Here is a 16,376-nt window from a genome sequence, read left to right as displayed (position 1 = left end):
CAGTGCGCTCCGGTTCTTTTTTTAAGAAAACTACAGAGACAAAACTAAAATAAAGAAAACACCAGAATAAAATCTAAATAAAAATACATATACATACAGTAAAATATTATTGATAATATAGAATACAGTGAACATTTTAAAAATACAAATTCACTTTAAAAATATATATATTATGCAATAAAAGCACATAAAGAGCATTATGATAACTACTATATAATAGTTTGAGTTTCTACAAAGAAAAATAATAATTTATGTAGACTCCAGAATATATCTTAGCATTTTCCAAATATAATTAATAGGGGACAAGTCATATTATCTCCACTCCAAATATTTTGCCTTAAGTTGCAATAATGATTTGAATAATAAGAAAATTTTCAAATATGCATAGAAAATCATGATGAGGAAGAATGATCCTATTAACATTCCAAATTATGAAAATTTGCGATGTTACAAGAACCTATGATGCCTCAAGCGGTAAACCCTTCAACCTCCATGCTGCTGTATTATCAACTACATCTAACCTCCTAGGCTTATGCACTCTATCCGGCATTGTAACCTCGGGTGAATTTGGTTGCCCATTGTGTGGCTCATAGACTTGCTCTCTTCGATTAAAGGAAGGCAAGAAATTTTGCTATATGAATCATCGAAGGTTTCTTGATCCAAACCATGAATACAGATTTGATGAGGAATCCTTTGATTGTGGTGTGGAGTTAGGGGAAGCACCTGTACCACTTACCGGAGAGGAAGTTTTGGCCCTCACTGAAAATATGAAGACTGTTTTTGGAAAGAACGCTTCCGGGAAAACAACCACCAAGAAGCGCAAGGTTGGCCAACCACCAATAGTTCAGAAAAGAAAATCCATATGGTTTAGGTTGTGATACTGGAAAGACTTGCTGTAGCCTCATAATCTTGATGCAATGCATATTGAAAAGAATGTATGTGAAAACATAATTAACACACTTTTATGCATGGAAAGGAAATCAAAAGATAATTATGCTTCTCGTAAAGATCTATATCTAGGAATAAGGAAAGCTTTCCAACCTGTCCTAGTTGGTGAAGAATTTGATTTGCCTATTGCACCTTATGCAATGGTTAATGAAAATAAGAAATTATTTTGCCAAGTTTTGAAGGGAGCTAGGTTCCCTGATGGTTGTGCATCTAATATACGCTGCAATGTCCTTGTGAAGCAGAAAAAGATCACTGGGCTGAAGAGCCATAACAATCATATTCTTTTGCAGCAATTGCTTTCGCTAGCTATTCGAAACACGTTGCCAAAGGAAGTCGCCATTGCATTGGTTCGTGTTAGCAGATTCTTCAAGAAATATATTGTCTTGTCATTTCCATAAGTGATATGGAGAAGCTAGAGGGAGAAATAGCTGAGACCTTGTGCATTCTTGAGACCATATTTCTGCTATCATTTTTTGATCTTATTGTTCACTTGATGGTTCATCTTCCAACCCAAGTGAGGCTATGGGCCCAGTAAAGTACAACAACATGTATCCGGTAGAAAGGTTATCCCTAAACCTATTTTCGGGGTATCATATGGTTTCTTCCCCCATCTCCAAAATAGTCTGGTATATGTTATTCATATACTATATAGGTATAATATGAAGCTAAAGGGGTTTGTTCGTACCAAGAGCCATCTCGAGGGGTCAATTGCAAAGGGCTATGTGCTTGATGAGTCCCTTACATTCTGTTCCCGTTATTTACAAGGATATGAGACCAGATTAATAGAAAATGCAGAACTAATGTCCCGGAGCCAAATGTATCTACCATGCCATTCTTTACCAACAAGGGTCGATTTTTGGCTGGAAAGCATGTAGTGACCTTGGATCACAAGTCATGGTTGTAAGCACATCGATATGTTTTGTTTTATTATGATAACATAGATTCATACTTGAGGCATGTTATTCTAATAATTGTTATCATTTGAGCCTATGAACGATATTTGTCATGGTGCTGAATTTCCTTACTTTACTCCTTTAGCATGTATGATGCCTATTTGTCTTCAATTGGCCGTGGGACTAAGTTAGAGACTAGTCACACTCGCCATGTGAAATTCCATGAGTGGTTTAAGTCCCATGTGGCACAACTAATTGCAAATGGTGAAGATATTTCTGAAGAGATTCGAACTTTAGCTAATGGGCCCTTCTCAGCTGCAAGGAAATGTAATAGTTATACCATAGATGTGTACAATTTCCACACAAAGTCCTGTGATGAGGGTAGACCTACCCAAAGCAGTGGGGTTGCTCTTGTATCTCAAATTATGTCCCCCTCATGTGAAGATAGTGAAAATCTTATGGTCACAAATAAAATATATTGTGGTGTGATAACCGAAGTTCTTGAGTTAAATTATAACAACAAAAGAAGTATTGTGCTTTTCAAATGTGATTAGGTTAACAGCCATGCATAAGACAAGTGGGTTCAAGTTGATGATTTGGGTGTCACACATGTGAACTTCACGCATTTACTCAAGTCTGATGAACCTTTCATTTTGGCATCTCAAGCAACTCAAGTGTACTGTGTGCAAGATGATCTTGATAAAGATTAGTGTTTTGTTAGAAGTTTTCCACATCCACGAGACCTTTATGATATGTTTGGAGCAGAAGATGGTGTTTATGACCAGCATGATGCACCTAGAGTACCAATCCCTGATCTAGATGCCAATGTAGATCTCAGTGTTGATGTTAGAAATATACCTCGTAGTAGGACAAATATAGATGGAACACTCATTCGTGCAATTCAGCAACCAAAGTGTGTGTCTTTTCCTTCCATTTTTCAGTTATATGCTTACCTACTCGACATCTAATGTGCCATTAATTTTCTACTCGGGAAAAATAATGAAAAAAGGAAGAGACGAGGACAGTGTTCAAGAACGAGAGGAAGAGAGGCTAGCAAGACTTAGAGCAAGAAAAAACGAGGATTTTGAACGATTTGGTCGCTTTAGATTTTCAAATGTAAATGAAGAAAATGGAGGCCCAGCTAGTCAGCGACAAACTAAATGGACGAAGGTGATATATCATGCTTTTGTTTGGTTGTTGCATCTATTACTTCAGTTTTGAGGCACTTTGATTCATGCTTTGAGGGGTTTGTTGCAAATAAATGACAACTTTTTACATCATCTTGTTTGTTTATTTGTAAGCACTGCAAAAAAGCCTATTTTTGAAGTAACTCGAGTCCTTAGGTCCCAATCGACTAGAGATGTTGAAGAGATGCCTTGTGACAACGTCCAAGAGCATGAAGGCGTGTTGCTCTAATATCTATGCATATGTCTATTAGTTAAATGTATGATAGTGTAGTAACTATTGTCCATGTTTAGACCATGAGTTGGATCAAGAAATGAAAGGGAAGAAGGGCAAAAAGCACACTAGAATGCACAATGTGTATGATAGATTGGGGACAGTGCCACCAATTCATGTATAGGAAAATGAAGATGGATAACCTGTTGGGGACAATGCGTCAGAGTTTTCCAACTTCATCTCCACACTTGTGAGAAGTAAAATATCTCTTAGGCACACTTATTGGAGAAAGGTTGAAGTTGAGCAAAAAATTCAATTGTGGACAACCTTAAAGGTATACTTGATAACTTGTAATATAATGTGCCCATTTATCTAATACATCGCCCCTACATTGTATATTTACACATACTTGAAAACAAATGCATTATGTTGCGGATGACAAACTTAAGGATTGGGTCATGGGAAGCGCTACCAAGAAATGGAGGATTTGCCAGCCCTAACTTTGAGGTGCAACGAGAGAAGGAGGCAACCATTTTGCAAAAGAATACTGAAGGGGCACTGTTGCAAAAGAAGGTAGCAACATTCACTCAGGAATACAATGTCCAATCCCCATTCACTCAAAAATACAATGTCCAATCCCCAATCTCAATATGAGGTGCTGCAAGAGAGGGCAGCCGCCATTTCCCAAAAGAAGAAGGCAACAATGGAACAAGATAAGGATGTGACACTTCATCGTAACAAGATGGCAACATCCCTACGGAAAGAAGTTCCAATCGCGCAGAAAAATCATCAGGTCAGATTTTACTATGTTTATACTTTGCCTCTTTAGGTTTTATAGGATGGAAAAGAATCACTTCTGCTTATCTGACTTCTTTTTCATGATTCCTTAGCAAGGAAGGGATATGATACTTTATAATGTTTTCCGGGATCATAATAGCCCCATGGAAAAACATACCATTCTATCAGTTGATCAGAGAGAGGAGGTAGGTGGTCAGGAGCTTGGCTCTCAATACTGTAAGGTTGTCGTGAACTATGTAATAAAAAGGGATGCTATTCTGCCTCGTTATGTTGGGAACATGACAACCATGGGGCAAGCTCAAGGGCGATGTATCGCATGGCTTTACAAGCATGTAAGCTTGGGTTCTCTTATTAAATTTACAATGACTATCATGGTTGATTACTTAATACTCTTTTGCTTCTATGTATGTAGTTGGAAGTGGACAAGTCAAGGGAAAATGCAGCAATGTGACCACAAGCAAGCTGAAGAGGTAATATACATATTTCTCTTGGCTGTTGAAAATAAAAATATTTACATTGGTTTCTCAATCTGTATAAGTGATGTTTTGTTGTGGATGATTGACATGTACTATCGAGGACATATAGTAATGCTTTACTCATCAAATTGCAGTTAGTAGTTTCAGAAAAAAATCAGTACAAGGGAATTTTTTTGTAGCTCCAGAGTAGTTTTAGTATGAACCAATGCATGTTTTGAGATTATGGTGCTGTAATATTTACCATAGAATGGTAGTTTGCAGTAACCTTTTGCTCCTGTGATGTATTCCTGTCTAGTTCCGAAAGTCTCTAAGGCTAATGCCCATGTGATGTAAATAGCCACACATCACAGCGAGGTAGCGGGAGTTCAAACCTCCATGTACAAAGTGTACTGGTGGCCATTCTTTTTTTAGAGCATGTGTCCACTGTCCAGTGGCATTCTGCTTTGCAAAGTCCGGAATAATTAGTTACTTACTGGACTATTATATATTATTATGACTTCATAGCTTGTACATTTGTGATGTGCTTGTTGCCGCTCCTAGCTTGCACATGTCAATTATTGGAAATTGCTCGAGTTCTTGGAATGTAGCATCATGTACATGCCTGTGTTCAGTCAAAGTGTTGTACATGGAAGACTATATGATTCAGTTTGCATCCAGTACCTAAACTTGTGAAATGTAAATTGGCATTGCATCCGGCATTATATACTCCTTTTACAACTCAACTCAGGTTCCTGTTTTGCCATATTTGCCCATGGAAGATTTTTGAATGTGCAGGTCAAATAATTCATGTTTGATATAATTACGTAGTATTCCTTGCTATGTCATAATCCTTAATGTATTCATTTAAAATCTGAAACAAGCACTTCATTTTGAGTTTCAGGTCCGTTGCAGGTTTCCCAAAGATACACAACAAGTTGGAGGTTTCGAAGATCTACAAGCAGTTGAAGATCTGGAAGACCTTCAGTTTTCAGTGCTGGGTTGATAATGTAATATGTTTGTTGAACCTGGAGACTAGCTCTGCCCATTTTGGTGGCTGTTAAGCCACTGTATGGCCATTTCCCTTTATGGCACAACTTCATTTTGGTTATGTGGCACATCTAGAAACTGTTTGTTGAACCTGGAGATCAGCTCTGCCCATTTTGGTGGCTGTTAAGCCACTGTATGGCCACTTCCCCTTTTGTGGCACAACTTCATTTTGGTTATGTGGCACATCTCGAAACATATATATGTACTCGTTATATTTGCTCCCTATGTTTATCAAATGCAGTATCAGGCCTACATGTAACTCTGATGGAAGTGTATGCATAAATTGTGTGATATGCCCTGATTGGCAAAAATATTGTGCATGGATGTTAAATTAGACATTGTGAATTTTTATTAAATTATAGATATATGCTGCCCAAATTTCCAGTATCAATGTGATGGCATACAAACTGCCGGGTCAACAAGTTTTTACCGGTAGTTGCACTTCCGATAACTAAAATCCCTTTGCTCCAACAAACCTGCCGGGAGAAAACTAACTGCCGGAAAATATGTAGGTCTCGGCAGGTAAACTGCCAGGAGATATCTATCTGCTGGTAGAAGTAATCCCCGACAACGGTTCTCGTGGCGGTTCTATCTGCCGAGAGAACTACCACCCCGACAGCTTTTATGCTATTTTAAGAACTTTCTCCCGACATATTACATGCCATTGCATCTGTGTTGTGGTGTAGTGATTCAACTGGATATAAATAAATAAATAAATATATATATATATATATATATATATATATATATATATAATGCAGCCCGTCGCTTTTATTTCTTGCCATCACAAGATCGTTGTCGTGGGAAACCACAGCCACCTATGGGGCCATGAGCCCCTTGTGGTTCAGGAAGGGGCATGAGCGTGTTGCACGAAGAGCAGAAAACCGTAGCGCGGCACGACAGAGATCACAAGGGCGATTTACCCAGGTTCGGGCCGCCGCGAGGCGTAAAACCCTACTCATGATTTGGGTGGATTCATGGTGGGATATGGTGGAAACGTAGTGCTCTTTCCCGGAAGGGTGCCTCTGGGAGAGAATGGCTACGTGCGTACGGGTGTACAAAGGTCCGAATCCTTTCTATGGTTGCCATGGGCCTCCTTTTATAGATCAAGGGGTCACCATAGTGGCAAATCAGTCATTATGCACTGATTAGATAGCAAACAGTGCTATCATACCTAATTCTGTAGGCGGACAGAGCGCATTAAATGCACCGCTTAGTGTCACATCACAGCATGCCTGGCAAGCTTTGCCAGGCTATTTTCCCAGCTTCGCGCCTGCTTGCTTGACACGTCTCAGGACGGATGTCATTTGGAGGTGTTTTCCGTAGAAAGTGGCTGCCATGTGGCAAGAAGCCACTTAGTCACTTGGGGGCTTGACATCGCACTGATCGATGACTTGGGTTGCTGTGAGGTGGAGCGGTGAAGCCTTGCCAGGGTAGTCCGCCCTTGCTCTGCCTGGCAGGCCTACCGGGGCGGTCTGGAGGCTTGTCTTTGGGGTAACCTTGACCCCGCCAGGCTCGCCTGCCTGGCAGGGGAGGTTTTCCCCCTTAGTGATATCTTGCTTCCTTTGACTTGACCTGGCCTTCTTGATCTGCACTTCGATTTCTCAAAGAGCTATTTCTTCAACTTGGCCTTGTCTTGGATATGGCAATCTTGATCTTGGGCCTGTGCACAGGGTTTGTTGCACCGACAAGAGCCCTTGGGCCTGGCCCGAACGCGCTGCCGGGTGTCTTCCATGAGTCCGGTGTCGAGCCCAGACCTCGTTTATATCCGGATCATGGAAGGGCCGCCGCCTCCGGAGTCATAAAATGACAACCAGACGAACGAGAGGAGCCATCGGAGGACGAAGAAGAGGACGACGATGATGATGAGGAGGAATGGTCGAACAAGGAGGAGGAGGAGGACGACGACCACAATGACGGCGACGACGGCGACGATGATGAAAAGCCAATGGTCAGCGGCAAGAGTCGTCCTCGCTAAGACGATGTCGCAGGGCCATCCAACAACAACAGCAACAAGAAGAAGAAGGACTAAATTAAGCAGACTGTATATATCTCTGTTTCCGTTCGCTCATATTAATTTGTTATCTCTGTTTATCCTGTCAATCTCATCGCACACGGTTAGTAATACGTATTCGACAGAGATCTTCTACATTATCACCCACAGGTTGGTCTATTGAACTATGTGCCCTGACGAGCACACAATTCACATAAATGGACCGTATGGGCTGTCTATAATGATCGCACACAATTCTGATTACCGACCAGTTTGCCGGGTATCACACATCTTGTTACGCCGAATCGTTTGAGTTCACCTCGATCATCGCAAACGGTTCATCGGAGTGAACTGTATGCCGTATATCACACACACCTTGATCAGGCTACCCGTTTCTATTGTTCTGTCTCATCGCAAACAATTCGTATGGATCAACCGCATGCCCCGCATCGCACACACAACTAAAATCTGAACCGTGTTTGATGTATCATTCATCGCAAATGTTTTGCATCTTTTTTTACGGTTTTTACACCACCGTTTGCGATTTATGCATCGCAAAAGTTTCGTCAAAGGGTCTCTGATTGTAGTGTCGCGTTAGCAGCATCCTGCAGTAGAGCTATGAACAACCAAAGATAGCATTTGAAACTGGACATACGCTAACTACAAACAACCGAAAAATCAAAAAACTTAAAAAGAGGCATATGCTAGCTATAACAGGCTTAACAACAAGCAAATATATGCATTCCTATCGGTATGTTTAAAACTGTCTTGATGAAATGTACTGCACAACAAATATATGCATTCCTCCAGGCTCAACAAGTTTTTACCGGCAGTTGCACCGCCGATAACTAAAATCCCTTTGCTCCAACAAACCTGCCGGGAGAAAACTAACTGCCAGAAAATATGTAGGTCCCGGCAGGTAAACTGCCAGGAGCTATCTATCTGCCGGTAGAAGTAATCCCCGACAACGGTTCTCGTGGCGGTTCTATCTGCCGAGAGAACTACCATCCCGACAATTTTTATGCTGTTTTAAGAACTTTCTCCCGACATATTACATGCCATGGGATCTGTGTTGTGGTGTAGTGATTCAACTGGATATAAATAAATAAATAAATATATATATATAATGCAGTCCGTCGCTTTTATTTCTTTGCCATCACAAGATCATTGTCGTGGGAAACCACGGCCACCTATGGGGCCATGAGCCCCTTGTGGTTCGGCAAGGGGCATGAGCGTGTTGCACGAAGAGCAGAAAACCGTAGCGCGGCACGACAGAGATCACAAGGGCGATTTACCCAGGTTCGGGCCGCCGCGAGGCGTAAAACCCTACTCATGATTTGGGTGGATTCATGGTGGGATATGGTGGAAACGTAGTGCTCTTGCCCGACAGGGTGCCTCTGGGAGAGAATGGCTACGTGCGTACGGGTGTACAAAGGTCCGAATCCTTTCTATGGTTGCCATGGGCCTCCTTTTATAGATCAAGGGGTCACCATAGTGGCAAATCAGTCATTATGCACTAATTAGATAGCAAACAGTGCTATCATACCTAATTCTGCAGGCGGACAGAGCGCATTAATTTCACCGCTTAGTGTCACATCACAGCATGCCTGGCAAGCTTTGCCGGGCTATTTTTCCAGCTTCGTGCCTGCTTGCTTGACACGTCTCAGGACGGATGTCATTTGGAGGTGTTTTCCGTAGAAAGTGGCTGCCATGTGGCAAGAAGCAGCCACTTAGTCACTTGGGGGCTTGACACCGCACTGATCGATGACTTGGGTTGCTGTGAGATGGAGCGGTGAAGCCTTGCCGGGGTAGTCCGCCCTTGCTGTGCCTGGCAGGCCTACCGGGGCGGTCTGGAGGCTTGTCTTCGGGGTAACCTTGACCCCGCTAGACTCGCCTGCCCGGCAGGGGAGGTTTTCCCCCTTAGTGATATCTTGCTTCCTTTGACTTGACCTGGCCTTCTTGATCTGCACTTCGATTTCTCAAAGAGCTATTTCTTCAACTTGGCCTTGTCTTGGATATGGCAATCTTGATCTTGGGCCTGTGCACAGGGTTTGTTGCACCGACAAGAGCCCTCGGGCCTGGCCCGAACGTGCTGTCGGGCGTCTTCCATGAGTCCGGTGTCGAGCCCAGACCTCGTTTATATCCGGATCATGGAAGGGCCCCGCCTCCGGAGTCATCAAACGACAACCAGACAAACGAGAGGAGTCATTGGAGGACAAAGAAGAGGACGACGATGATGATGAGGACGAATGGTCGAACAAGGAGGAGGAGGAGGACGACCACAATGACAATGACGACGGCGACGATGATGAAAAGCCAATGGTCAGCGGCAAGAGCCGTCCTCGCCAAGACGATGTCGCAGGGCCATCCAACAACAACAGCAACAAGAAGAAGAAGGACTAAATTAAGCAGACTGTATATATCTCTGTTTCCGTTCGCTCATATTAATTTGTTATCTCTGTTTATCCTGTCAATCTCATCGCACACGGTTAGTAATACGTATTCGACAGAGATCTTCTACATTATCACCCACAGGTTGGTCTATTGAACTATGTGCCCTGACGAGCACACAATTCACGTAAAAGGACCGTATGGGCTGTCTATAATGATCGCACACAATTCTGATTACCGACCAGTTTGCCGGGTATCACACATCTTGTTACGCCGAATCGTTTGAGTTCACCTCGATCATCGCAAATGGTTCATCGGAGTGAACTGTATGCCGTATATCGCACACACCTTGATCAGGCTGCCCGTTTCTATTGTTCTGTCTCATCACAAACAATTCGTATGGATCAACCGTATGCCCCGCATCGCACACGCAACTAAAATGTGAACCGTGTTTGATGTATCATTCATCGCAACGTTTTGCATCTTTTTTTTATGGTTTTTACACCACCATTTGCGATTTATGCATCGCACACAGTTTCGTCAAAGGGTCTCTGATCGTAGTGTCGCGTTAGCAGCATCCTGCAGTAGAGCTATGAACAACCAAAGATAGCATTTGAAACTGGACATATGCTAACTACAAACAACCAAAAAATCAAAAAAACTTAAAAAGAGGCATATGCTAGCTATAACAGGCTTAACAACAAGCAAATATATGCATTCCTATCGGTATGTTTAAAACTGGATTGATGAAATGTACTGCACAGCAAAACAAATCATGGGTTTCCTCACTTGTAATAAACGGGCTCCGTGGGAAGAGCACGAACCTTGGATGCGTTGCATGTTGTCGCAGATGGGGTCCTTCCCCTTGGAAGAGCGCGGCCGTAGGGTGCCCTCCCTGATGTTGCAGACACACTATTTCCCCTTGGAAGTGCAGATGGGCTCTTTCCCCTTGGAAGAGCTAGAGAGGGTGCCTCCTCGTGGTCGCCATTGATGAGGTCTGACTTGGAAGCTGTGGATCCCAAGCCAGCGTCGCAGAACGTGTCCTTCAGAAATGACAAAAGGGGATCGATGGCCATGTAGGATGGCAAATTCTTGACAGCGAGCCAGAGGAGATCAGCGGCGGGGCAATGGATGAGATCGACGGCGGTTGAACCCGAGGGGTTGGGGGGGGCACTTAACCGGTGACATAGCCTACGTCAGGCCGTCGTTGTCGACGACCTCGATGTTTGATATGTCCATTTTGCATCATGCTTTTATATCGATATTTATTGCATTATGGACTGTTATTACACATTATGTCACAATACTTATGCCTATTCTCTCTTATTTTACAAGGTTTACATGAAGAGGGAGAATGCCGGCAGCGGGAATTCTGGGCTGGAAAAGGAGCAAATATTAGAGACCTATTCTGCATAGCTCCAAAAGTCCTGAAACTTCACGGAAGTCATTTTTGGAATTAATAAAAAATACTGGCGAAAGAATCCACCAGAGGGGGCCCACACCCTGGCCGCGAGGGTGGGGGGCGCGCCCCCTGCCTCGTGGGCCCCCTGGCAGGCCTCCGGTGCCCATCTTCCGCTATATGAAGTCTTTCGTTCGAGAAAAAATCATAAGCAAGCTTTCGGGAAGAAACTCCGCCGCCACGAGGCCGAACCTTGGCGGAACCGATCTAGGGCTCCGACAGAGCTGTTCTGCCGGGGAAACTTCCCTTCGGGAGGGGGAAATCATCGCCATCGTCATCACCAACAATCCTCTCACCGGGAGGGGGTCAATCTCCATCAACATCTTCACCATCACCATCTCCTCTCAAACCCTAGTTCATCTCCTGTATCCAATCTTTGTCCCAAAGCCTCAGATTAGTACCTGTGGGTTGCTAGTAGTGTTGATTACTCCTTGTAGTTGATGCTAGTTGGTTTATTTGGTGGAAGATCATATGTTAAGATCCTTTATGCATATTAATATCCCTCTGATTATGAACATGAATATGATTTGTGAGTAGTTACGTTTGTTCCTGAGGACATGGGAGAAGTCTTGCTATAAGTAGTCATGTGAATTTGGTATTCGTTTGATATTTTGATGAGATGTATGTTGTCTTTCCTCTAATGGTGTTATCTGAACGTCGACTACATGACACTTCACCATTGTTTGGGCCTAGAGGAAGGCATTGGGAAGTAATAAGTAGATGATGGGTTGCTAGAGTGACAGAAGCTTAAACCCTAGTTTATGAGTTGCTTCGTAAGGGGCTGATTTGGATCCATATGTTTCATGCTATGGTTAGGTTTACCTTAATACTTCTTTTGTAGTTGAGGATGCTTGCAATAGGGGTTAGTCATAAGTGGGATGTTTGTCCAAGAAAGGACAGAACCCAAGCACCGGTCCACCCTCATACCAAATTATCAAAGTAACGAACGCGAATCATATGAGCGTGATGAAAACTAGCTTGACGATAATTCCCATGTGTCCTCGTGAGCGTTTTCCTTCATATAAGAAATTGTCCAGGCTTCTCCTTTGCTAAAAAAAGAATTGGGCCATCTTGCTGCACCTTATTTACTTTCATTACTTGTTACTCGTTACAAATTACCTTATCACAAAACTATCTGTTACCGATAATTTCAGTGCTTGCAGAGAATACCTCGCTGAAAACCACTTATCATTTCCTTCTGCTCCTCGTTGGGTTCGACACTCTTACTTATTGAAAGGACTACGATAGATCCCCTATACTTGTGGGTCATCAAGACTCTTTTCTGGCGCCGTTGCCGGGGAGTAAAGCGCCTTTGGTAGGTGGAATTTGGTAAGGAAAAATTTATATAGTGTGCTGAAATTTACTGTCACTTGTTACTATGGAAAGTAATCCCTTGAGGGGCTTGTTCGGGGTATCTTCACCCCGACCCGTAGAGCAAATAGTTGCTCCTCAACCTACTGAATCTACTGAAAATGTCTACTTTGAAATTCCTTCGGGTATGATAGAGAAACTGCTAGCTAATCCTTTTGCGGGAGATGGAACATTGCATCCCGATTTGCACCTAATCTATGTGGATGAAGTTTGTGGATTATTTAAGCTTGCAGGTATGCCCGAGGATGTCATCAAGAAGAAGGTTTTCCCTTTATCTTTGAAGGGAGATGCATTGACATGGTTTAGGCTATGTGATGATATGGGATCATGGAACTACAAACAATTGAAATTGGAATTTCATCAGAAGTTTTATCCTATGCATCTTGTTCATCGTGATCGTAATTATATATATAATTTTTGGCCTCGCGAAGGAGAAAGAATCGCTCAAGCTTGGGGGAGGCTTAAGTCAATGTTATATTCACGCCCCAATCATGAGCTCTCAAGAGAAATGATTATTCAAAAAATTTATGCTCGGCTTTCTCTCAATAATTGCTCCATGCTCGATACTTCTTGTACTATCTCTTTTATGATGAAGACTATTGAATTCAAATGGGATTTATTGGAAAGAGTTAAACGCAACTCTGATGATTGGGACCTCGACGAAGGTAAGGAGTCAGGTATAACACCTAAGTTTGATTGTGTTAAATCTTTTATGGATACCGATGCTTTCCGTGAATTTAGCACTAAATATGGACTTGACTCTGAGATAGTAGCTTCTTTCTGTGAATCATTTGCTACTCATGTTGATCTCCCTAAGGAGAAGTGGTTTAAATATAATCCTCCCATTGAAGTAAAAGTAGTTGCACCTATTAAAGTTGAAGAAAAGACTATCACTTATAATGATCCTATTGTTCCTACTGCTTATGTTGAGAAACCACCTTTCCCTGTTAGAATAAAGGATCATGCTAAAGTTTCAACTGTAGTCAACAAAAGTAATATTAAGACACCCAAACCCCCTGAGCAAATTAAAGTTGAACATAGTATTGCTATGGTTAAAGATCTCTTAGCTGATAATATTGATGGGCACGTCATTTACTTCTGTGAAGAAGCTGCTAGAATTGCTAGACCGGATACTAAAAATAAACATAGACCTATGGTAGGCATGCCTGGTATATCCGTTAAAATAGGAGATCATTGTTATCATGGTTTGTGTGATATGGGCGCCAATGTCAGTGCAATACCTTATACTCTATATACAGAAATTATGCATGATATTGCACCTGCTGAGATAGAAGAAATTGATGTTACGATTAAGCTTGCCAATAGAGATACTATTTCACCAGTTGGGATTGTTAGAGATGTTGAAGTCTTGTGTGGGAAGTTAAATATCTTGCTGATTTTCTTGTTCTTGGCTCCCCACAAGATAGCTTTTGTCCCATCATATTTGGTAGACCCTTCTTGAATACTGTTAATGCTAGGATAGACTGCGAAAAGGATGTTGTTACTATTGGTTTAGGGGATATGTCTCATGAGTTTAATTTTGCTAAATTTAGTAGACAACCCCATGATGAGGAATTGCCTAGTAAATATGAAATTATTTGTCTTGCTTCTATTGCCGTGCCTCCTAGTGATCCTTTAGAACAATATTTGCTAGACCATGAAAATGACATGTTCATGAATGAAAGAAGGGAAATAGATGAAGTATTCTTTAAACAGGGACCTATTCTGAAACACAACTTGCCTGTTGAGATCCGAGGGGATCCTCCTCCACCCAAGGGTGATCCCGTGTTTGAGCTTAAACCATTACCAGATACTCTTAAATATGCTTATCTTGATGAAAAGAAGATATATCCTGTTATTATTAGTGCTAACCTTTCAGAGCATGAAGAAGAGAAATTATTAAAAACTCTGAAGAAGCACCGTGCTGTTATTGGATATACTCTTGATGATCTTAAGGGCATTAGTCCCACTCTATGTCAACACAAAATAAATTTGGAGAAAGATGCCAGACCAGTTATTGATCACCAACGACGGCTAAATCCTAAGATGAAAGAAGTGGTAAGAAAGGAAATATTAAAGCTCCTTGAGGCAGGTATAATTTATCCCGTTGCTGATAGTCAGTGGGTAAGTCCTATCCATTGTGTCCCTAAGAAGGGAGGTATTACTGTCGTTCCTAATGATAAAGATGAATTGATCCCGCAAAGAATTATTACAGGTTATAGGATGGTAATTGATTTCCGCAAATTAAATAAAGCTACTAAAAAAGATCATTACCCTTTGCCTTTTATTGATCAAATGCTAGAAAGATTATCCAAACATACACATTTTTGCTTTCTAGATGGTTACTCTGGTTTCTCTCAAATACCTGTGTCAGCTGAGGATCAAGAAAAGACCACTTTTACTTGCCCTTTCGGTACCTTTGCTTATAGACGTATGCCTTGTGGTTTATGCAATGCACCTGCTACCTTTCAAAGATGCATGATGGCTATATTCTCTGACTTTTGTGAAAAGATTTGTGAGGTTTTCATGGATGATTTCTCCGTTTATGGATCCTCTTTTGATGATTGCTTGAGCAACCTTGATCGAGTTTTGTAGAGATGTGAAGAAACTAACCTTGTCTTCAATTGGGAGAAGTGCCACTTTATGGTTAATGAAGGTATTGTCTTGGGGCATAAAATTTCTGAAAGAGGTATTGAAGTGGATAAAGCTAAAGTTGATGCTATAGAAAAGATGCCGTGTCCCAAGGACATCAAAGGTATAAGAAGTTTCCTTGGTCATGCCAGTTTTTATAGGAGGTTCATTATTAAGGACTTCTCAAAAATTTCTCGGCCTCTGACTAATCTCTTACAAAAAGATATTCCTTTTGTCTTTGATGATGATTGTGTAGAAGCATTTGAAATACTTAAAAAAGCTTTGATTTCTGCACCTATTGTTCAGCCACCTGATTGGAATTTACCTTTTGAAATTATGTGTGATGCTAGTGATTATGCTGTAGGTGCTATTCTAGGGCAAAGAGTTGATAAGAAATTAAATGTTATTCAATATGCTAGTAAAACTCTAGACAGTGCCCAGAGAAATTATGCTACTACTGAAAAAGAATTCTTAGCAGTTGTATTTGCTTGTGATAAGTTCAGACCTTATATTGTTGATTCTAAAGTAACTATTCACACTGATCATGCTGCTATTAAATACCTTATGGAAAAGAAAGATGCTAAACCTAGACTTATTAGATGGGTTCTCTTGCTACAAGAATTTGATTTACATATTATTGATAGAAAGGGAGCTCAGAACCCCGTTGCACACAACTTGTCTAGGTTAGAGAATGTTCTTGATGACCCACTACCTATTGATGATAGCTTTCCTGATGAACAATTGGCTGTCATAAATGCTTCTCGAACTACTCCATGGTATGCTGATTATGCTAATTACATTGTTGCTAAATTTATACCACCTAGTTTCACATACCAGCAAAAGAAAAAGTTTTTCTATGATTTGAGACATTACTTTTGGGATGACCCACATCTTTATAAAGAAGGAGTAGATGGTGTTATTAGACGTTGTGTACCTGAGCATGAACAGGAACAGATCCTACGCAAGTGTCACTCCGAGGCTTATGGAGGGCA

Source organism: Aegilops tauschii, chromosome 7 (assembly GCF_002575655.3).
Source record: "Aegilops tauschii subsp. strangulata cultivar AL8/78 chromosome 7, Aet v6.0, whole genome shotgun sequence".
Lineage (NCBI taxonomy): Eukaryota > Viridiplantae > Streptophyta > Magnoliopsida > Poales > Poaceae > Aegilops > Aegilops tauschii.
Note: the sequence above shows the minus strand (reverse complement) of the source record.